Genomic DNA, 22,956 nt, shown 5'->3' with positions numbered 1-22,956 from the left:
AGATCCACTGTTGGTGCATATTAACAATCTCACAGTAAAATAAATGTGCTGGCGAATGGCTAAATTGAAAAAAAAAAACAGCAAACTGAATTCTTTTATCTCCTAGGATTCAGTCCTATGATTTAATGGACTGACTGAAGAAGTTTTTGAATCAAGCGCAAAAACAACTACTTGTAGCAGCACGGGGTCTCTTCACCTCTTGTAGTGCCTCAAAAGGACAAGCCGCCACCACATCCTGAAGTCCCCTATATCATGGGTCCCCAACCACTGTTCCGTGGACTAGCACTGGTCTATGGCATGCCAGAAACTGGGCCATGCAAACAAGTGAAGTCCCATCTGCAGGATGCAGGCAGCATACAAAACTACACACACACCCTGGTCCACAGAAAAACCTCTCTCCACGGAACTGGACCCTAGTGCCCAAAAGGTTGGAGGCTGCTACCCTATATCACAACCATCTCTGATGAGGTCACATTTGTCTCCAACTGTCAAAATGATAGGCCACATATTTCTGAGACTCTTTTACCAAGTAAAAGGAGCTATTTATACAGATGTAGAAGTAGGTTACACTAGGACTGTGATGGTAAACTTATGGCACACGTACCACAGGTGGCACGTGGAACCATTTTTCAGGGCACATGAGGCGCTGCCTTGTCAGGTCCAGCGCGCATGCGCATGCTGGCCAGCTGACTTCGGCCTTCTTTTGAGGCCATTTTTTGCCATCTGGAGCCTTCCCTGAAGGCTCCGGAGGGCAAAAACCGGCACTACGAGCAAACAGGAAGTGACTTCCAGTTTGCCCATAGGGGCGGGTTTTTTGCACTCCGGAGGCTTCAGGGAAGCCTCCTGAAGGCTCTGGAGGGTGAAAAACAGACCTACGAGCAAACCGGAAGTCTGTTCCCACACTTCCGGTGTGCCCGTAGGGACAGTTTTTTGCGCTCCGGAGACTTCAGGGAAGCTCCTGAAGCCTCTGCAGGGCCTCTGGGGGGGAAGAGCAAGGAGGCTGTTTTCACACTCCCCAGGCTCCTAGAAAGCCTCTGGAGCCTGGGGAGGGCGAAAAAAGAGCACTGAAAGCAGGGGCAGCGCTGGTCACGCACGCATGCGTGCAGAGGGGGGAAGCATGCACATGCGTGTCATGACCGTGTACAACCCTGCTCCGCCCCCCCCCCCCCGCTTTTGGCACGCAAGCCAAAAAGGTTCACTATCACTACACTAGGACTAATCAGCAGATACATTTTTAAGTACGGAATACTCGCAGAAAACAATTGGCACAGGTAGTCTTTGACTCTGATGGAACCAACACAATACGGTCATAAGTTGTGAGGATAGTAAACCAGGTCATTCATTAAGCAAATTTTGCCGTTGTTGTGAAACAATGGTTCACTATGGGCCAGTTTTGCTAACAACTGAGAATAAATGCTGGTTTTTAGCAAACCTATAATAAAATGTGGTCACCTATTGTGAGACACTACAAACAGCTGTAAATGCAGGCCGGTTGCCAGGTGCCCAACATGCGGTCATGGAGCATATGGGGCATTGCAACTTGCTCCACATGCTGTCGTAACTTCGACACCATTTTGCAAATAACCCCAAGGGAGGCCTGTGCTAACTTCAAACGGTCACTAAGCGACCAGTCATAAATCAAGTCAGTCATTAAACATTTATATCTAATTAGAAACAATGTTAGCATAACAAAACCTGTAATTTTAAACTGCAGAGGTTCATTATTGTTGAACCTTTCTGGATTAAGTTCATTCTGACTTCATATACTCTACATTGGCCATTAAGTCGGGAATATACTTAGGTTCTTAACTAAAGCAAAGAAAGGCACTATGATATCACAATATTAGTACATTAAAAACTGTATATAAGTTGTATCTAATGTGATTACAAATTAGTTGCGTACACTTTTCATGAGAAATGCAGTGGGCAAAAATATATTTCAGACGGAATGACTGCTACTACTAAACTATTCTTCATCAGCAAAAGAAGCAAAGTAGACGAACCATAAATATCTATGACAGTTGTGCAGAAACTCAACTATATTTCTTTTATGAATGCCTCCACTTTTGTCTTATCCTTCACAAAGATATCACAATGATTTACCTAGTACAGGGATGTCCAAACTTGGGAACTTTAAGACTTGTGGACTTCAACTCCCAGAATTCCCCAGCCAGCCATGCTGGCTGGGGAATTCTGGGAGTTGAAGTCCACAAGTCTTAAAGTTCCCAAATTTGGACACCCCTGCCGTATACTATACTAGTATAGTAACCGATACCGGTACTAGTTTCCAGTGTTCCTACCTGCTTTGCTACCATGTCTCCAGGGCTTCAAGTGAAGGCAGACCCGTCCATCATGAAGTGGTACCAAGAGCTGCAGAAAGAATCCGAACAGTGTGTGGCTTCCTTCAGTCGCTTGGCCACCAGCAAAGACCTGCAGGTAAGAACTTCCTAGAGCAGGCGTATCCAACCTTGGCAACTTATAGGTGGTACCTTGCTCAGTAGTAGTAACTGACCCAAACTGAATGCAGTATTCCAAGTGTGGCCTTACTAAGGCCTTATAAAGTGGCATTAACCCTTCACGTGATCTTGATTCTATCCCTCTGTTGATGCAGCCTAGAACTGTGTTGGCTTTTTGGGCAGCTGCTGCACACGGCTGGCTCCTATTTAAATGGTTCTCCACTAGGACTCCAAGATCCCTTTCACAGTTACTACTACTGAGCAAGGTACCACCTATAAGTTGCCAAGGTTGGATACGCCTGCTCTAGGAAGTTCTTACCTGCAGGTCTTTGCTGGTGGCCAAGCGACTGAAGGAAGCCACACACTGTTCGGATTCTTTCTGCAGCTCTTGGTACCACTTCATGATGGACGGGTCTGCCTTCACTTGAAGCCCTGGAGACATGGTAGCAAAGCAGGTAGGAACACTGGAAACTAGTACCGGTATCGGTTACTATACTAGTATAGTATACGGCAGGGGTGTCCAAATTTGGGAACTTTAAGACTTGTGGACTTCAACTCCCAGAATTCCCCAGCCAGCATGGCTGGCTGGGGAATTCTGGGAGTTGAAGTCCACAAGTCTTAAAGTTCCCAAGTTTGGACACCCCTGACCTAGTATTTAGATGCTTGGCAACTGGTTCATATTTATGTTCAAATTACAATTCCAGTATTTTAGGAAGTTCTCCAAGTATTCTAGCCTGTGATTATTTTTATTCTCAGGATCTAACGAAGGAGAAGGTATAATGCTCAAACCTTAAATTAAGATTCCTTCCAAGTGAAGAACTTTGGTACGGGTAGTCCTCGACTTTCAATCGCAATTGAGCCCAAAATTTCTGTTGTTAAGTAAGACATTTGTTCAGTTAGCTCATTTTACAACCTTTTTTGGGCACAGTTGTTAAGTGAATCACTGCAGTTGTTAAGTTAGTCACATGGTTTCTAAGTGACTCTGCATTCCCCATTGATTTTGCTTATCAGAAGGTCACAAAAGATGATCACCTGACCCCAGGGCACAGCAACGATCATACACATGCCAAGCATCTGAATTTTTATGATGTGACCAGGAAGATGTTGCAATGGTCGTAACTGTGAAAAATGGTCATAAGTCACTTTTTTCAGTGCCGCTGTAACTTTGAACGGTCACTAAATAAACTGTTGTAAACCGAGGACTACCTGTACCAGGGATGGGTTCTGGCTTCTGTTCCTGCCAGTTTGCTCAGGGACACATTTCACGCATGTGCGTGCGCTTGATGCGCACATGCGCAATAGTAAAAGACCTATTGCTTACCCATTCCTTTAATATTACCACTACGACACTATTCACAAGAATTATTTTCCTAGTTCAAACTGTGCACCTAGACAGTCAAGTGTAGTACCAGGAAAGAGAATGAAATGTTAAAAATTTTAAAGATAAACATTATTTTAAAAGATGTACTGTAAAGTTACAAAGATGCACAAGGAAAAAACTTACCAAGATATAGCCAGAAAAGCTAAAGTTGATTGGGGGTCTGAACTTGGATGTGTTCAGGTGTAAACAAGAGTTTTACCCACAAGGCCAGCCATTTATCTATCTAAAGAAAAAAAAAGAGGAATAAATAAATGCTATAAGATTATTAATCCCACATACATTTTGCTCTCTATTGGTTGTGAAAAATCTATTTTTGAAATCATAAAAGTATATCTGCATTTCCATAAGAAACAACAAAAGATGAACACATAGGCCAAAAGATGTTGTTTGCTACATTGCTTGGTAAAACAGTTTATACTTGTACGCACACTCAGAAAGGGTTTTTTAAAACTCTGCCTTTAATATTTTTTATAAGTAAGTAAAGGTGGCAAATACACATAATAATTTCTTTTATTTTCCCCACAAAAACAACCAGTGAGGTGAGTTGGACCGAGTGAGTGTGACTGGCCCAAAGTCTCCCAACCAGCTTTCATGCCTAAGGGAGGCCTAGTATTCACAATCTCCTGGTTTCTAGCTGGTACTTAATCATTAGATCACTAGTTTCCTTAGAGATGTTAATTCAAACATCATTAACCACTGATAACTATTCTTGTTTGCACAATCAGGTGATCAAGGACATTTATAGCCTCAAATGTTTAGAATTCACTCATGCCATGGCTTGCTTACAGTAAACTCCAACCCCTTCAATTTTAATAAAGTACCAATTGGTCTATTCACACTGTTTTAATTCATGCATTGTTCTTCATTTTGCTATTATTTTTGGAATATAGAAAAATATAGAATATAGGGGGGAAAGATAGTTGCAAGCAATAACAACAAGCAGATTTGGGGATGTTGTGATTTTATGTTGGGTGTATAGACCATTTCCCCTCTCCTCCCATTTTAGATCATTAAGAAGTGTATGACTATGATAAAGAAAAGTTATTACATAGTATATGACAAAAGCAAATACATTTGAATTATGGAATGCTTTGCATAAATATGGTATTGCACTACAGGTTGGTTATTGGGTAAAGTAGAAAGAAAACACATCAGAATAAAAGCAAAGACAGAATTAAGTAATAAGCCTAGTAAATTTACGCCTGAAAGTGAAAAACTGAAGGTTGTTTTCCCCTTTGACCTTAAGAATAGCTAAACAGGAAAATAATACTACATGAGCAAAAAGATTAATCCTAAGGAATGAATCTATGACAAACTTAAATAAGCATTTTAAAAAGGAGATATTTCTATAACATTATTGAAAGTAATGATGTAATAATGTGTGGCTCTAAAACCCAGACATTTAAAAAGAACAAGGTGAACAAGATAGGCTCCTTCAAATTACAGATTTGGAGACGGTCACTAAAAGATCATGGACTTTAAGAACCCAATTAATCAGCCCTGGATTAAAGGAACTGACTGTTTCCTTGAGGTGATGATCAGTCAAGCACAATCCTTTGGGCACAGTGATATGAAAAGCTGAGAGACTAGAAAAGAAAAATGATGTTTGGCAAAGCTAAGGAAAGAAAGTTAAGGGGTGACAATGGATGTGATGGATGATGAATTCAAAGAAGAGCTAGGGTTGTTGCTTGGGATATGTCAAACTGTCAAGCATTTACCCATGCAGACATCAAGGGACAAGTTCTACTTGATGGCATTTAACTAAGTGCATTGTGCAAACACAGCTACTGGTAAAATCATATATCATATTAATCACAATGCGGTTTATTTTTAGTTTAGGATATTGTACAAACATAGCCAATGTAATTTGTAAGCCATGATTTATGACAGTGTACTGTATAAACCAACCCAATGGTTTATTCAGTAACAGTTAAAAAGTGCCTTGGGATAATGTATTAACCCATGCAGTATTTATTTATTTAATGTATTTTTATTCCTTTCTTTAGCTCAAAAGATTTTCAGTGCTAATCTACTCCCTGTTGGAAGGTTTACACTCAAAGTTCAAAGCACAATTTCTAATTCTTAAAGTTACCATTCTTATCACTAGCATTTTTAATTTGAAGAAAAAATATTTACAAAAGGGAAAGGAAGAAAAGATTGCCTAAACATTATTTATTTTAAATATTTATGACATTTGTATAGCACCATGTAAGATGAAGCTTTGTGGAAAGATTACAATAAGTAAACAGAAAACCAATTTAATACAAAAGGCTGTGCGGAATAAAAAACAAGATTAATGCAACAAAAATAAAAACTCACAGCAACCCAAGAATAACTTGAAAACGGAGAGATCTCAAGTGAATTATGTAATTTATTTTAAAAGCCTGGGTGAATGTTTTTTGCTGCCCAGTGATCCCATATGAAAAATCTTGCTGAGTGAGTAGGCATGTAAGAGTACAATTAATGAAAAAGCCCCCCCCCCCTTTATGTAATTTCATTGAATAATAATCATGCGGTGGGGTCTCTGGAAAAATGCCCATAATGTTCAGATAGATATGAATTGGCACTATTGTACTCTGATTCTTTGTTTATTGGTTTTTTATGTATCTTACTATTTTTATGCTAAAACTTCCAGGAAACTTTTTTTAAATCGAATTAGGCAGTAAACCCAATAAATAAATTAAATATAGAAATATAGACAGCTTTCAGATAAATTAGTACTAAGCAATTTAAGATTTTTAAGATTAAAAACCAACATTTTAAGCTGGGCTCAATTACACAAAGGGAGCCAACATTTGTAATCTGTTTGCCATAGTTTGAATCAATAGCAAACTGATATTAGAGCAGTATGCACACTTATGATTATAATAATCTAAAGGAACTGTTATCGGACTGTCCATAATTTCAACCAGGTGACTCCATCCAAATGAACAAGCTACTAATATATTAGTTGAAGCTGATAAAAGACAACAGAGCTTTTAATTATAGTAATGAATCAGATCAGGAATCTGATTCTTTGCAATCTAGAAGCAGTAAAACATTTAATTCATTTAGCTCTCTACATGGGGCTTCCCTTGAGATGCGCTCGGAGACTACAGTTGGTCCAGAACGCGGCCGTGCGGGTGATTATGGGGAGGACTAGATACTCCCCTGTAACACCTCTCCTGCGCGAGCTGCACTGGCTTCCTGTGGTCTACCGAGTGCGTTTCAAGGTTTTGATTATGATCTTTAAAGCGCTTCATGGCACAGGGCCTAGTTACATGCAGGATCGCATCCTGCCCCACACATCCCTACGACCAATTCGCTCACACAGAGAGGGACTTCTCCGGGTGCCGTCCGCCAAACAGTGTCGGGGGGCGACACCCAGGAGCAGAGCCTTCTCTGTGATGGGCCCAGCCCTGTGGAATGACCTCCCCCGTGACATCAGGATTACTTCCGATCTCCGCTCCTTCCGTGTACAGCTGAAGACCCACCTCTTTCAATTATCTGGCCTGGCTCAACCGTAATTTTTCTCACTCCTCCTGACTGTCTTTTTAAATTTTAAATTTTAATTGTACATTGGGTTTCTTACAATTGGGGTATTTTAATGGTGATTTTTAACTGTCTAAATGTTGTAATTTGTTACCTCCTCCGTGCATGTGTGTCTTTGTATATATGTATGTTTATATGTTTGTACACATGTTTTATGTTCTATATGCTCCATTGTACGCCGCCCCGAGTCCTGCCTGGAAAGGGAGCGGCTAATAAATTCAAATTATTATTATTATTATTCATACTGACGAAGCCCCAAGAATATCTGCAGTGTCTTGATTTGTATTCTTTTGTTCATATCTCTTAGCACAGGTGTCCCCATCCTGTGGACCACAAGATTAGTCTGCAGCCTATTTGCAGCCGAGCTGAATGAGTGGCCAGCTGGTGCGCACAAATGCGCACAGCCCCCCTCATGTGAGCATTGCAGGTGCTTGAGGCCTCACTTGTGTGAATGTCACAGGAGCCTGCAGTCCCATTCACATGAGTGTTGCGGTCCCATTCGCCATGCATGCGCCCATGCCTGCCCTCCCACTATACCATCCCCCTTTCCTCCCTCTCCCCTCACCCCCTGCTCCAGGTCACCAATCTGGAAAGATTATGGATCTCTGTCTTAGCATACCAAAACAGGAGTATATAGATTTTTCAAACGAATGGACATAGTTGGCCTTAACGTAGAAGCCACAAACCATACTTGCACAGTAAAGAAAAACTTCTTGTGAGTGCAAGAAGCTGTTAATTGCCTCACACTCACGAGAAATTTTTCTTTACTGCGCAAGAGCCGGGAGTTGCTCCAACGCTGCAGGCTCCAAGGCTCTGAGGCTATAGGCATCCAGGGAGGGGGGAAGAACACTGCCTGAATGCCCACTCCAGAAGCAACTTCAGTAGTTTTCAAGCTTGTCTGGAGAGGCTTTTAAGAAAAAGAGAAAATACTGAAAAAGCCGCAAGATCCAGAGCTGCCAGTCTCCGGTAAGATGCACATCTCGTGCCCCGCCCCACCCCATCCCCTGCCCCCCCAAATTGCACTCCACTTCAATATCTCTCAGACGTTGTATGCAGGGAAAAATCTTGCAGAGTAAAGAAAAACTTATCAAGAGTGCAAGAAGTTATTAATTGTCTCGCACTCACAAGACGTTTTTCTTTACTTTGCAAGGTGGAGAGAGCAAAGAAGTGGAGGAACTGCGGAGAGCCTCCCGCATGTTGTAGCCCCCTCCCAGCCTTCACTCACACCTCTGCGTTGTTTTCAGGCCTGAAGCTTGCCGGGCTGTCCCCGTCCCCAATCCCACCACAGCTGCAATGGAGGCAGCCTCGGGAGACACTTGCCTGGAGGGAAGAGGGCCACCTGGCCCGGCAAACTTCATAGCCATGTGGCTGCAAAGCTTGCCAGGCTGCCCCCCTCCCCACCGGGCTAGTGCCAGGCTAGAAGTTACCGCTGCAGCCGCAGTGGGGACGGGGGCAGTCCGGCAAGCTGGGTGGCTGAAAAGGCGCAGAGGCATGGACAAAGTCTGGGAGTGAGTGCAACACATGGGAGGCTCCCCGCAGTTTCTCGGCTTGTCTGGGCTGCAGCTGAGCCCGCTGCCCTGAGCCAGCAGACAGAGCCAGCAGGGCATGGCTGGGAGCATGCTAATCTTGCCATCCCCGAACACCGGACTCCGCCATTGCCCCTGCCCAGCTCGCCCCGCCTGGTTCCCAAGCTAGGAGGCAGAGGCCAGTTCCTCCTGCCCTCCAGATCGCCAATATGAGTGTGGCTCTCCAGGAGCTGCAACTGCAGCGGCTTTGTCCCGCTGGGGAGGGGGCTGCCCAGCCTGGCAAGCTTCGTAGCTACATGGCTGTGAAGCTTTCTGGGCTGCCCCTGTCTCCACCATGGCTGCAACTGCGTGGGGAGGGGGTGTAGACTAGCGCAAATGTTTACCTGTGTGTAGGCAAGAGGAGGCAGTTCTGTGGATGCATGTGGAGAAGGCGAGGTACGGCGAACATCCGAGTCGATTTGGGGGCATGGCCAGCCTACCATCCCTACCAGTTTGGCGACCCAGTCCCAATTTCCACTACAGGTTTGCCCGAACTGGCCGCGAACTGATAGGAACCCACCTCTGTCTGATACAGAGTCAGCAAGGTGATGCCTCTGTACTTCAGTGCTTGGGGGTCAAAACTAAAATTCAAGTACATGCTTTTAATGTCTATGAAAGGAAACAAAAAGTCAAAAATAGCCGGGGGGGGGGGGGAGAACATACCGGCAAGAGATTCACTCACTGGTAATAGTATATGGTAGAAAAATCTTACTTAGAAATTTGTCCATTTGTAGAAGCTGAACAGAATGGTAATTTAGCCACAGAGATTGCTTCTGCAACTGTATGTAGTATGGGTATGTATATAATATTAAGGGAATGCAAAAAGGTTGACCAAAATAGCAGTTTTATATAGGTCTGGCTAAATTAAATACTTGAAAACAATCTGAGATTGGCACTGCTTTCAAAGAAACTGCATTCACTATTCACTTCTCTCATTCCAGTTTTCTTTCAGTCAGACAGGTTTTTCAAGTTGAATTATATAGTTACCTACAGATCCTACCTTGAGTGTAACAATAAGATGAGTGTGTATAATATGAATATTTCCTCTTTTTAAACAGGCTACAAGAAAATTAAGGCTGCAAGTTCAATAGCTCTGCTTCTGGAACATCTGTCCCTATCAGCCACCAACTGAGCAAAAATCTCCTTAGCAATGTTTCTGGTTACACATATGATTACACTAACTGAGTCAAAGCCACTTCTTTGTTATTGGGAATATTTTTTCTACCAAAAAATGCTGAATGGATTTTCTTTAGTCTAGTGTGGGTGTGCGACTTAGTCTGCTTTGAGCTAAACTTAATCTTCCAAATCTTTTAACTTTGAGCTAAAATTAATCTTACTGTTAACTACAGTAATTTGCTTTTTGTGTTTCTACAACAGACTAACCTTCCATTTTAAGCATTCAAGTGCACTGTGGGAACATATATAGGGGAACTTATTTCTGAGCATATATGTATAGACTTCCCAAAATGCTGTCCTTGGCAAAGAAAGCTAATTTTACCTCACCTCCCCAATTAAATTGTACTAGTTAAATATGTAATTTTTTTCAGACTTGGAGATGTGTCTCACCTATACTATTAATGTCCACTGTACACACAATCGCAATAAAATATGATATTTTCAGTTGCGAATCACTCTTAATTGTCATTGTGACCAGGAAGTTATTACAGTTCTTTTGGATAATCCCTCCTCAAAAACTTCTAAGGTTACAAAGGTTTTTTTTAAATTAATAATTGTAGCTATTAGAAGTTTTCTGGCTCCTCACTGATATTAGTGTTAGTCATAAAATGATTTAGAATTTTCTCATCTTTTTTAGATTCCTTTTTATAATTATTGAATTACTGCCATTTTTCTTTTGTTTAATATTAGACCAAGGACGTCCAACCTTCGCAACTTACGACTTGTGGATTTCAACTTCTAGAATTCCCCTGCCAGCACTTAATAAATTTTGATGGATTGACTGAGAAGTTTAACTGTATCCCGAATGATCCATTCAGGTTTAAGAAATAGAATAAAGCAACAGGAGCTTAAATTCTGCCTTTGTATATAGAACAGATCTGCACAATACATGGACTTCCAAGTAGCTTTGTATGGCCCACCGTTTTTTTAAAAAGTAGTAAATTTAGAGACAACATTGCCACTGCTTCCACCACTCCAGTATCCACAGAACAGGTGGATTAGCACTTCTCATAATTGCAGCCCACACAAAAAATTAATTTATCAATATGGCCTTTTCTCCTCAACAAGTTGTACAGGCCTGCTATACAATTTGGAAAACAGGTGGTCCTCACTTACCCATTGCCTTGCTCAGCAACCATTCAAAGCTGCAACAGTGCTGAAAAAGTAAGCTTATGACCAGTCCTCGAACTTGTGGCTATCGCAGCATCTCCTCAGTCACCGAATCATGATTTGGGTGCTTCAAAACTGTTGTGCATTTATGATGGCCACAGAAATCCATAGTTATGTGATCACCATCACAACTGACTTCCAACAAGCAACGTCAATTGGAAAGCCATGGTCATATAATGTTGCATTTAACGACCAACAGGTATTTGCTTAATGACTGAAGCAGAATTATTTTGTAAGTCCAGCACAGTCATGTGACCTGTGGTGGGATTCAAAAAAATTTCTACCGGTTCTGTGGGCGTGGCTTGGTGGGTGTGGCAGGAGAAAGATACTGCAAAATCCCCATTCCCTCCCCGCTACTGGGGAACTTTACTGCAAAATCCCCATTCCCTCCCCACTCCACTAATCTGATTTCCAGCTCCTTCCTCCTGTGCAGGGCAACAATAGAAGACCCAGGCAATCAGCTGGGAGGCAGTGAATAGATTGGGGGTGGGGCCAGCCAGAGGTGGTATTTGCAAGTTCTCCAAACTACTCAAAATTTCCCCTATCGGTTCGCTATAACCGGTCATAACCACCTAAATACCACCTCTGCATGTGATGTTTCACCTAATACCCACACTGCTTAGGTTGGCTGCTCACAATTGAGATTGTGAGGACTCCCTGTTACATCTTTTCTGCTTTTGACATCGAGATAGAAAATATCTGGTTGCATGCAGATCATAGTGTTACAGGATACCATAGATACAACAATACAATAAATAATAGATAACCCATCTATGAAAATAGCCTTTTCTATAGCTGTTTATTTGAGACTAAAGCAATTGTAATACTGCATCTCGAGCGGCATGCAACTGATTTACCCAAACATAACTGAAGAGTGAATTAAATTTCTCAGGAGTAATGCAATTAAATGTTGTTTATCTGAAAGTGGCTTTTTAGTTTTCTTTCCCCTAAATGTCTGGACAATGTAAAAGCAACAGAATATGCCATCTAGTCAAATATCTTTCAGTAAATAAGGGGGTTGGATCAGACGACTGTGTATGGAAATTAGCCCAGTGTTTATCTTTTCAAATCTCCTGAAAATCCTACCCAAAGCCTATTTCTCTATTAATATACATCATAGCGGGATTTATGCTACTTTGACACCATATGAAAACTCTGTGCAGTGCAATTATGAGAGTGGAGGAAATGATATTGTTGCAATCGCTTTCAGAATTTACTGTACATTTTCACGGCTTGAATGTGCAATTAAGGACAGAGTAGAGCCGCACTTGAATAAAATGCCACATGACAAGGTAACACTCATCCTATTTCTGGAACGAGTGGAATATTGTGTTAATGATAATTCCGAACAGTTTGAAAATGTAAGTTCAATTATCCAAGCATAAAGCCTGTTACACTAGCATATAAATCTTACAATCAGTACATTATATGGACATAAGAAGAGGCTTGCTGAGATGTGTTGGATTACATCTCCTTCCTTCTCCGAGATTATTTCCAACAGAAACCAAGCGGAGTCTCACAAATAAGATATAATGGCAGTAGCTCTCGTCTGAGATTGTTTCCAGCAATTAGTATTCAAAGACACACTGCTTTAAATTCTGGGGAATAGTATATATTTCCAAAGTTCAGCTAATTTCCTTTTAAAGCCTTGTAAATTAGAAGCTATTATATCTTCTGGCAGGGAATTCCATAGCTGAATTATGCATAATGCATTTTTCTATCAATCTCCCAACATTTACCTTCGTTATATGAGCTCAATTCCAGTATTAAAACAGAGATAATGAAAGCTTTTTTATGTATGTTTCTTCCATGATATATAAAATACATACATGCCTTTTATTCCCTTCTACCAATCATCTCTCCTTTTTTTTCCAAACTGTGTATAATTTTAATTATTAGGGGTGCATCCCACTTTTTTCTGGTGAACTGAAGTCATTGTACATCAGAAGAGTCTCCCCAGCAGTATCATTTCCAAAATTAAGAACTCTAAAAAGGAAGAAGAAAATGCTACCAGGAATACCAACAGATATGCACATCGGAGGTGGTATTCAGCAGGTTCTGACCAGTTTTGGAGAACCAGTAGCGGAAATTTTGAATAGTTCGGGTAACTAGTAAATACCACCTCTGACTGGCCCCACCCCCATCTATTCTCTGCCTCCCCAGTCCCAGCTGATTGGGAGGAAATGGGGATTTTGCAGTAACCTTCCCCAGGAGTGGGGAGGGAATGGAGAATTTGCAGTATCCTTCCCCTGCCACGCCCACCAAGCCATGCCCACCAAGCCACGCCCACCAAGCCACACCCACAGAACCAGTAGTAAAATAATTTGAATCCCACCACTGCACATATATATATGTAAAATGTGGTACAGTTGGAGTCTTTTTAGAAGAGACAATGCTACAGAATTAGATTTAAACTTCCATACTTTCCATTTGGTAGCCCTCTTCCAAAAGAGGGTCCTCAACTTACAACAGTTCACTTAGTGACTGTTCGAAGTTACAACATTACTGAAAAAAGTGACATGACCATTTTTCATCCTTATGACTGTCACAGCATCCTTGTGGTCACATGAGTCACATTTGGATGCTTGGCAACTAACTCACATTTATGACGGTTGCAGTGTCCCGGGGTCATGTGATTCCCTTTTGCGACCTTCTGACAAGCAAAGTCAATGGAGAAACCAGGTTCACTTAACAACCGTGTTACTAATTTAACAACTGCAGTGATTCAGTGACTAACAAATGTGACAAGAAAAGTCGTAAAATGGGGCAAAACTCACTTAACAAATGCCTCGCTTAGCAACATACATTTTAGGCTCAATTGAGGCCGTACGTTGAGGACTACTGTATTTCCTTTATAGTATAAATTGATAAAAAGATCAACTTGAAACCTTCTAATTAGGTATGCTGAAAGCCCAAAATATCAATATATTGATATTCTTCCATTTACAACCATAATTTGGATCGGAATTTCAATTGCTAAGCAATTCAGTTGTGAAGTGAGTCATTATTGTGACAAGATCCAATTTTATGACCATTTTCCCATGGTCATTAAGTAAAGCGCATGGCTCTTAACCAAATCTGGCTTTCCCCATTGACTTTCCTTGTTGAAAGCCAGCTGGGAAAGTCACAAATTGTGATCATTTGACTGCAAGATACTGCAATCATCAGTTGCCAGTTTTCACCACGAACGTAACTATGAACCGTTGTTAAATGAATGGTCAAAAATCAAGGACTGCCTGTAGGAGAAATGTGGAAACAAATACAAGCAATCTAAAAACTCAGATGGTCACATTTTAAATTTGAATTCCAAAGGAGATATTTTGCCCCAAATTACATGAACATTAAAATTTCTGAATCTCTCATTTTAGCAATAAGTAAGAATATAAAATGACAGAGTCACGCACACACACACACACACACATACACCTCTTCCCAGATTGATGATTTTGGCAATAGCCATGCTGGCTAGAAATTATAACCCTATATCACTTCAAACTGACTTGAAACTGTTAGCACCAAATTCAAGAATGCCATAACCAAAGCTGTATTTAAAAGCAATTCTAAACTCCAGCAAACAGAAACTATCATTGTACAATAAAAATCACAGCAAAAGAGAAAGTTTTCACCAAACTCCTCAATCCAAAATGACCCAGTAAACATTTTCAGTGAATGGCTGCCAGCTAGCTGGGGATACAGAATTATAGAATCACAAGGCTGGAAGGGACCTTGGAGGTCTTCTAATCCAACCTTCCGCCCGAGACAGGAGACCGCATTGCATCTAGGACAAATAGCTGTCCAATCTTTTGCCTTTGTGTCCTTTCTATCTATCAAAGGAAGTTCAAGACTTTGGAAACCCAAATGACAAAAAAAAATTGGGGGCCAAAAGTTTACTATGTCTTTTTTTGCCATCTCTTCTTTATTTTTATCCTACCTTTATTATTTTCACAAATAAGTCACTGTGGTGAACATATCCAATGTACCTTTCTCCTCCTTTCCCCCACACAGCAACAACCCTGTGAGTTGGGCTGGGTTGGGCTGAGAGAGAGAGACAGTGACTGGCCCAAGGTTACCCAGCTGGCTTTCATGGCTAAAACAGGACTTGAACTCATGGCCTCCCATTCTCTAGTCTGGTGCCCTGACCACTAGAAAAAAACTCTCTTTTTCTTCTATCTAATGCTTACTCAGATTATTCTGGTAGCCCCAATGGAGCTCACCATTACTCTCCTAGCCCCCAAATTATGCACTTTCTGAGCAAGGACTCCACATTTTCCAAATAGTAACTTTTAACCCAATTAGTGTTTCCACATGCTGTCAGAGCAACTGGTAAGCAAATCTTAATTGATTTAGTGGGTTAAGAATGTTTGGGAATGGAAGCGTTCTGTCATTTTTAAAAAAAGAACACAGATTTCAGAATGGTTGTAATAAATTCATTTGCCTGTCTACTCCCATTAACTGAAAAGTCTAACTTTGTATAGGCTGGTGAAAAAAAAAAACCAGGCATTACATACCAATCAGAGAACAATATAAACTATTGCTGACTTCTTAAACAAGCAATCTGCTTAATAAAAGATAATCACACAGAAGCTATAATACAATCTTTATATGATTATATAAAGTTTCTGTTTGTTTTAATCAGAAACCAAAGGAAACAGATTTTAAGCATTCTTTTAAAAAAATATGTATAATACATGCAAACAACATGATGTACTTATTAAAGCAGGTGCAGCTTGCTTAAAAGAACCAATTAAAGAGTAACACATTTCATGTAAATTAAGGTTATGTTTAATAACAACCTTGTCTATAAATTATCTATTTCTGTGCACAGTAACACTATACTTCTTCCATACATAAATAATTCAAAAACCTCACATTTGGCATAATGGAGTATTTTTCATGCCAGTGGAATTTCATTTTCATATACTTCTATGCCAGACAGTTCTTTCTGATTATATCCAGAAGGTGGCCAATCTTAATTTTCAGAAGATTAGCATATTAGGATGCTTCAATTGCTTACTTAATAAGATACTCAGTTGCAAAATATTTGGATGAGTTGGAAATTGCTTACAGATTTTTGACAGGAAGGAAATGCAACATGACTCATGGACAGCTTTTAATCAGCTTAAAATTAGAAACATGCACACATTTCATGCACAAAATAGAACAAATTGTATCTCTAGTTTGAAGAAGGTACCAAGTATATTGGTGTTCAGAAGCCACACTTTTTTTCTGAAGCGGTATGGATACATGAACAAATATGGTTTTCACCAAGTTCATTTCCTAAAAACTGAAGAGTTAACTCTTGCCAAACAGGATATTTGTTATCCAATTTGATTCAGGACAAGCTATAGATCTAGCATGCAAGAATGTTGCCTGGAGATTGGAAGGCATTTGATGAACCCCATTCCATTCAATATCCAATTCAGAATCAAGTCGGTCCAAACTACACTTACAAAATGTACCTCAAGGCTCTGTTTTAGGCCCAGTACTCTTCAATATCTTCATCAATGATTTGGATGAGGGGATAAATGGGGAACTCATTAAATTTGCAGATAGGATTAAGATACAGAAGGATCTTGACAAACTTGAACATTGAGCGCCATCTAACAAAATGAAATTCAATGGTGAAAAAAGTAAGATTCTACATTTAGGCAAGAAAAACAAAATGCACCAGCACAATATATGCGGTACCTTGCTCAATAGCAGTAACTGTGAAAGGGATCTTGGAGTCCTAGTGGACAACCATTTAAATATGAGCCAGCAGTGTGCAGCAGCTGCCAAAAAAGCCAACGCAGTTCTAGGCTGCATAAACAAAGGAATAGAATCAAGATCACGTGAAGTATTAATACCATTTTATAATGCTTTGGTAAGGCCACACTTGGAATACTGCATCCAGTTTTGGTCGCCACGATATAAAAAAGATATGGAGACTCTAGAAAGAGTGCAGAGAAGAGCCACAAAGATGATTAGGGGACTGGAAGCTAAAACATATGAAGAATGTTTGCAGGAACTGGGTATGTCTAGTTTAATGAAAAGAAGGACTAGGGGAGAGATGAAAGCAGCCTTCCAATATCTCAGGGGTTGCCACAAAGAAGAGGGAGTCAAGCTATTCTCCAAAGCACCCGAGGGTAGAAAAAGAAGCAATGGGTGGAAACTAATCAAGGAGAGAAGCACTTAGAACTGAGGAGAAATTTCCTGACGGTTAGAACAATTAATCAATGGAACAACTTTCCTCCAGAAGTTGTGAATGCTCCAACACTAGAAGTTTTTAAGAAGATGTTGGATAACCATTTGTCTGAAGTGGTGTAGGGTTTCCCGCCTAGGGGGTTGGACTAGAAGACCTCCAAGGTCCCTTTCAACTCTGTTATTCTATTCTATTCTATTCTATGATCAGCATAAAAAGAAAATGCTGTAGTTTTAAAATTTACATAACTATTGCCAGGACTTTTACCACCTATGTCCCTGAGAAAGCTCAATATACTTTTTATGTCAGTTTTGAAATAATTAGTAAATAATGGAAATTGGGAGAAGTTATTCATGAAATCATTGCAAACTGAGTGAAAGTAGATCTTGTGAGATCTGTGATCTTTCTGAAGAATAGGCTGTTTCAGATATTTCCCCATGGCTGGCTGTGGGAATTCTGGGAGTTGAAATCCAGATATCTTAAAGTTGCCAAGGTTGAGAAATCCTGGGCCGCTGTTTTATATAATGTTTTTAGACAAACAGTGCATAAAGGTTTTTAAGTGGGACAATTTATTTTTTTGGAAAATATTGTTTGTATCCCAAACCAAGAAAGTCATTTTGTACCCAGTAAAGCTACTAAATGAATGCTTAGATGGGGCCATTAATATATTTTATATAAGACAATAAAAACAATGCACTTGGATCAATTTCATTTTCAATTACTTTCTACTCTAAAGATAACAATAAATAAAAAAAATAAAAAGAGGGGCAGACACAGAAACGAGGAGAGTCGGGATACTTAATAAGCACTATATTGAAATATTTATATTATTTATTTTATTTTATAAAATTGATAGGCTGTCCATGTTACCTCAAAGTAATTCTATAATAGGGGAGTTAATACTTTTCATATCTGAAATAAAAAAAGGATTACTATTATGTTTGATTTGCAAGATCTATGGAAAACAAAAGGGGAAAAACCTCTCTTTTTGTTAAAACACAGAAAGGTCATTCATAAGCAAAATAATGCAGAGGTAGCATATTACATTTGTGGTAAAAGGGACACTTAAAGACTGGCTGATATTTCTGGAAGCTAGCAACTTACGGAAAATCAAAAATAAATTTTAAAAAGATCCAAGAAAAAGGTAAAATACAAAAGAGCATATATAGTTTTATCATCATTAACTGTGATGAGTTAAATGGAGAGAGACCCTATTGATAGACCCATCATTTTGGGAGTGGTAGACCTTCCCTGAAATATTTTATGTTCATAATTAGTAGATAGAAAAAATATTGTCTCTAACCAATAGTAATTTTGGAAGGACAACTGAAACTATCCTGGATTAAGAGACAAATATGATAGAACTAAAACTTTTAATTGATTGCCATACAGCACTGGAAGATTACTATTTATTTACAAAAGGAATAGACCGCCCTACGCACGGTCACTCATGCACTGGTGACGTCTCGCCTGGACTACAGTAATGCTCTCTGCATGGGGCTTCCCTTGGGACGCGCCCGAAGACTGCAGCTAGTCCAGAACGCAGCCGCGCGGGCAGTCATGGGGAGTACCAGGTACTCCCATGTAACACCGCTCCTGCGCGAGCTGCACTCGCTGCCTGTGGTCTTTCGGGTGCGTTTCAAGGTTTTGACCACCATCTTTAAAGCGCTCCATGGCATAGGGCCCAGTTACCTGCGGGATCGCGTCCTCCCACATACATCCCAGCGGCCAATTCGCTCTCACAGGGAGGGGCTTCTCCTGGTGCCGTCCGCTAGGCAATGCCAGCGGGCGGCGCCAAGGAGTAGGGCCTTCTCTGTGATGGGCCCAACCCTCTGGAATGACCTCCCCCCCGACATTAGAACCACCGACTTCCGCTCCTTCCGGCAGAAACTAAAGACTCACCTGTTCCGACTGGCTGGCCTGGCATAATTTCAACGCCTATCTCCTGGCATTTATATTTTTACTGGTTTTTAAGGGGATTATTCTGTAGACTTAATTTTATCGGGTATTGGGATTTTAATGTCTGTTTATTTTAATTATTTATTAGCAATACAGTCCTGCACATCTTTTATCCTCCTCTTATCCATCTATTTTATATTTGTATATATATATTGTCCATTTAGTAATTTTAATTGTTTTAATTTTGTTCTTTGACATGGACTGTACACCGCCCCGAGTCCCTTTCGGGAGAGGGGGCGGTCTATAAGCGCTAATAAATTAAATTAAATTAATTAATTAAAGGAGGGAGAGGGGTTTTGCAGGGTATGTAAGGAAAAAAAACACATTTGTACAGAAATTCAGTAATCAAAACATGGCAATCCTGTTGAAAACATGTGTTTAAAAATAAAAGGGGAAAGACAGAAGGGTTACAGTTGTCGGAGTTTATTATAAATCACTTGGACAGTCAAAGATACAGATGGGGCCTTTCTGCATTAGTCTTTCAAACAGGCATGCAATAGTGATAATAGGAGATTTCAATTATCCTGACATCTGCTGGGAATCTAACTCTGCCAAAAGTCAAAGGTCCAACAAATCCTTCTCTGCTGTCATTGACAACTTCATTTGTCAGAAGGTGGGGGGGGACAAAACAAGGGGGGTTGTTATTTAGGATCAAACCTCATCACAGAGAATAATCAGTTGCAGAATTGAAAGTAACTGATGATGTAATGACTGGATCCATGATATACAGAGGAGGAGCAACACCGAAGAATCAGTCCTGCACACTGGAGCTAATTTTGATTGAGAGAAAGAGATCAGATCCAATGGAGAAAAATATTGGAGGAGGAGGAGGAGAAATCCTATACCATGAGATATTGAAGGCACAATCTCAAACAACCTTGCTACAAGGAAAAATGTGAGAAATCTAGAGTACTGAAGAGAAGAAGGGATATGCACAGAAAACAAAAGAAAGAGAACTTAATGGTAGAAGAATTAAAGGTAATCTTCAGAAATTGTGATAAAGAGGCTATAGCTCAGAATGAATTAAGTTTGTGAGCTAACCAAAACAATGAAAAACTGTTCTTTTAGGTACATTAGAAGTAAAAGGAAAGCTAGAGTAGGTGAGGTATAAAGAGAAAGTAGTGAAGCAATCATGAGTGACAATAGAAACATAGAATTTCCAAATTTCTATTTTGCTTGCTTCTCTCTCTGAGAAAAATAGAGCCCTAACTGGTAATTATTATGCTACTGAAGAAATGAGGGGACTGTAGTTTGAGATAGACAAGGAAAAGATACAAGAAAACTTACCGTAGTTAATTCAGAGTCAGATGGCTTTCATTCCAACTAGCATAGATTATTGTTGAACTGCTCTCAGTAATCTTTGACAACTCCTGGAGGTTGAAAAGAATATTTGTAGCTCAGGGTTGAATTGTGGGGTCCTTGGTACCCTCTGAGCTTGGTCGTTTCGTTCCAGATGTTTCAGTGCACTGCTGATGTTATCTAGTTTGGTAATGAAACATCTATAAAAAAATGACCAAGCTCAGAGGGCACCAAGGACCTCACAACTCTGGAGGGCTGAACTCCTAATAGGCTAGAGGAGAGCAGATGTCATCATCCCTATCTTCAAAAAGTGGGGTAGTGAAGATACAGGAAACTACAGATCTGTTGAGTATCACAAGCAATGTTTTTCTGTTGCAGCTGCCATGTTGTGGAAGACCCTGTTTGGATCAGATCAGTATTCAGCAGGTTCTGACCAGTTCTGGAGAACCGGTAGTGGAAATTTTGAATAGTTCAGAGAACTGGTAAATACTATTTCTAACTGTCCCTGTCCCCATCTATTCTCTGCCTCACGAGTCCCAGTTGATCTGGAGGAAATGGGGATTTTGCACTAACTTTCCCCTGGAGTGGAAACGGAATGGAAATTTTACAGTATATTTCCCCTGCCACGCCCACCAAGCCATGCCACACCCATCAAGCCACACCCACAGAACTGGTAGTAAAAAAAATGAATCCCACCACTGGATCAGCATCCTCATCTTTGGCCTTCCAGAAATTGTTAAATACAGGGACATTCTGGAGAGTCTTTAAGGAATAAATGGCCAGTGTTGTCATTACTTTATACGCAGATGAATTTGAATATAAATTGATGCTGTACGAAAGTAACACTTTTGGATTCTTCAGTTACTATCAAAGATCTCTAGCAATTTTGTAGAAATTGTACAGTTATAAGAAACACTCTGGGTAAACAATACTTTAGAATAACTCTAATAGTATATCTACTGTGTTTCCCCCAAAATAAGACAGGGTCTTATTTTCTTTTTACACACAAAATATGGCTTGGGCCTTATTATGAGGGGAGGGTTTATTGTTTTGGGGTTGCTGGGTGGCTGCTCTCTTGCGAGCGGGCTCCCAAAGAGCCGGGCACAGCCTCATGGGCAAATGGCATGAAGCGACCACACTCATGAGCAGCCACCCAGCAAACCCTCTTTCCAGCTGTGCAGAGCGCCATTCACTGACCTAGGGGTATCGCCAAGCCGCCTAAGCGCCTGTTTGCCACTGCCCGGCTCCCGCGGCTTGGCGCCTCCGAAATGGCTGTGAATGGCACTCTGCACGGCTGGAGGGGGGGTTGCACGAAAGGCTGTTCCGCTCTCGCTCGCGCGCCTGCCAGCCTCACAATGCCCTGGCCCAGCACTCTCCGTAGAGCCAGGGCACCTCTGCTGCTGCATGGGTTTTTCTGCAGCTTCCAAACCGAGTCTTCCGGCAGTGGCCGCTCTGGGCGTACGCTCTATGGTTGTGGGCCAGCTGCCGGCAGAGCGTACAACCATAGAGTGTACGCCCAGAGCGGCCACTGCCGGAAGACTCGGTTTGGAAGCCACAGAAAAAGCCATGCGTTGGCGGCGGTGCCCTGGCTCTGCAGAGAGAGCTGGGCCAGGGCATCGTGAGGCTGGCAGGCGCAAGAGCGAGAGCAGAACAGCTGCTCATGCAACCGCCCTCTAGCTGCGCAGAGCGCCATTCACTGCCATTTCGAAGGCGCCAGGCCGCGGGAGCCGGGCAGCGGCGAACAGGCACTCATGTGGCTTGGCGATACCCCTAGGTCAGTGAATGGCGCTCTGCATGGATGGAAAGAGGGTTTGCTGGGTGGCTGCTCATGAGTGTGGTCGCTTCATGGCTGCTGTGCTGCGCTGCTGCGATAGCGCAACACAGCCATTCGCCCATGAGGCTGTGCCGAGCTCTTTGGGAGCCCGCTCGCAAGAGAGCAGCCGCCTGGCAACCCCCCTCTTAAGCTGGGCACAGAGTTGCTCATCAACCTAGCAGTATCCCGAAGGCACTAAGCAACGTGATCACCTTTGCCTCCCCCCCCGGTTCCCGCGGCTTGGCATCTTTGGGATACCTAGGTTGGGGAGCGGCGCTCTGCCTGGCCAGAGGTGGGAAGTTTTCCAGGGATCTTATTTGCGGGGGAGGGCTTATATTTTTGCCCACCAGAAAAATGTGGCATGGCTTTATTATCAGGACATGTCGTAATTTCAGGGAAACATGGTATTAGTAACAAGGATCCAA

General features: G+C 41.4%; 1 protein-coding gene across 1 annotated transcript in view; it reads right to left on the bottom strand.

Annotated features, from left to right (window-relative positions):
• KIAA1958 overlaps positions 1-22,956 on the bottom strand; it is a 101,649-nt gene that overhangs the window by 62,501 nt on the left and 16,192 nt on the right. Inside the window, 1 exon segment of the mRNA XM_081940916.1 lies at positions 3,961-4,060. The gene's annotated coding sequence lies outside the window, so the exon portion shown is untranslated.

This window comes from Natrix helvetica (genome assembly GCF_964273705.1).
Source record: "Natrix helvetica genome assembly, chromosome: 2".
Lineage (NCBI taxonomy): Eukaryota > Metazoa > Chordata > Lepidosauria > Squamata > Natricidae > Natrix > Natrix helvetica.
This window is presented reverse-complemented; position numbering and strand designations above follow the sequence as displayed.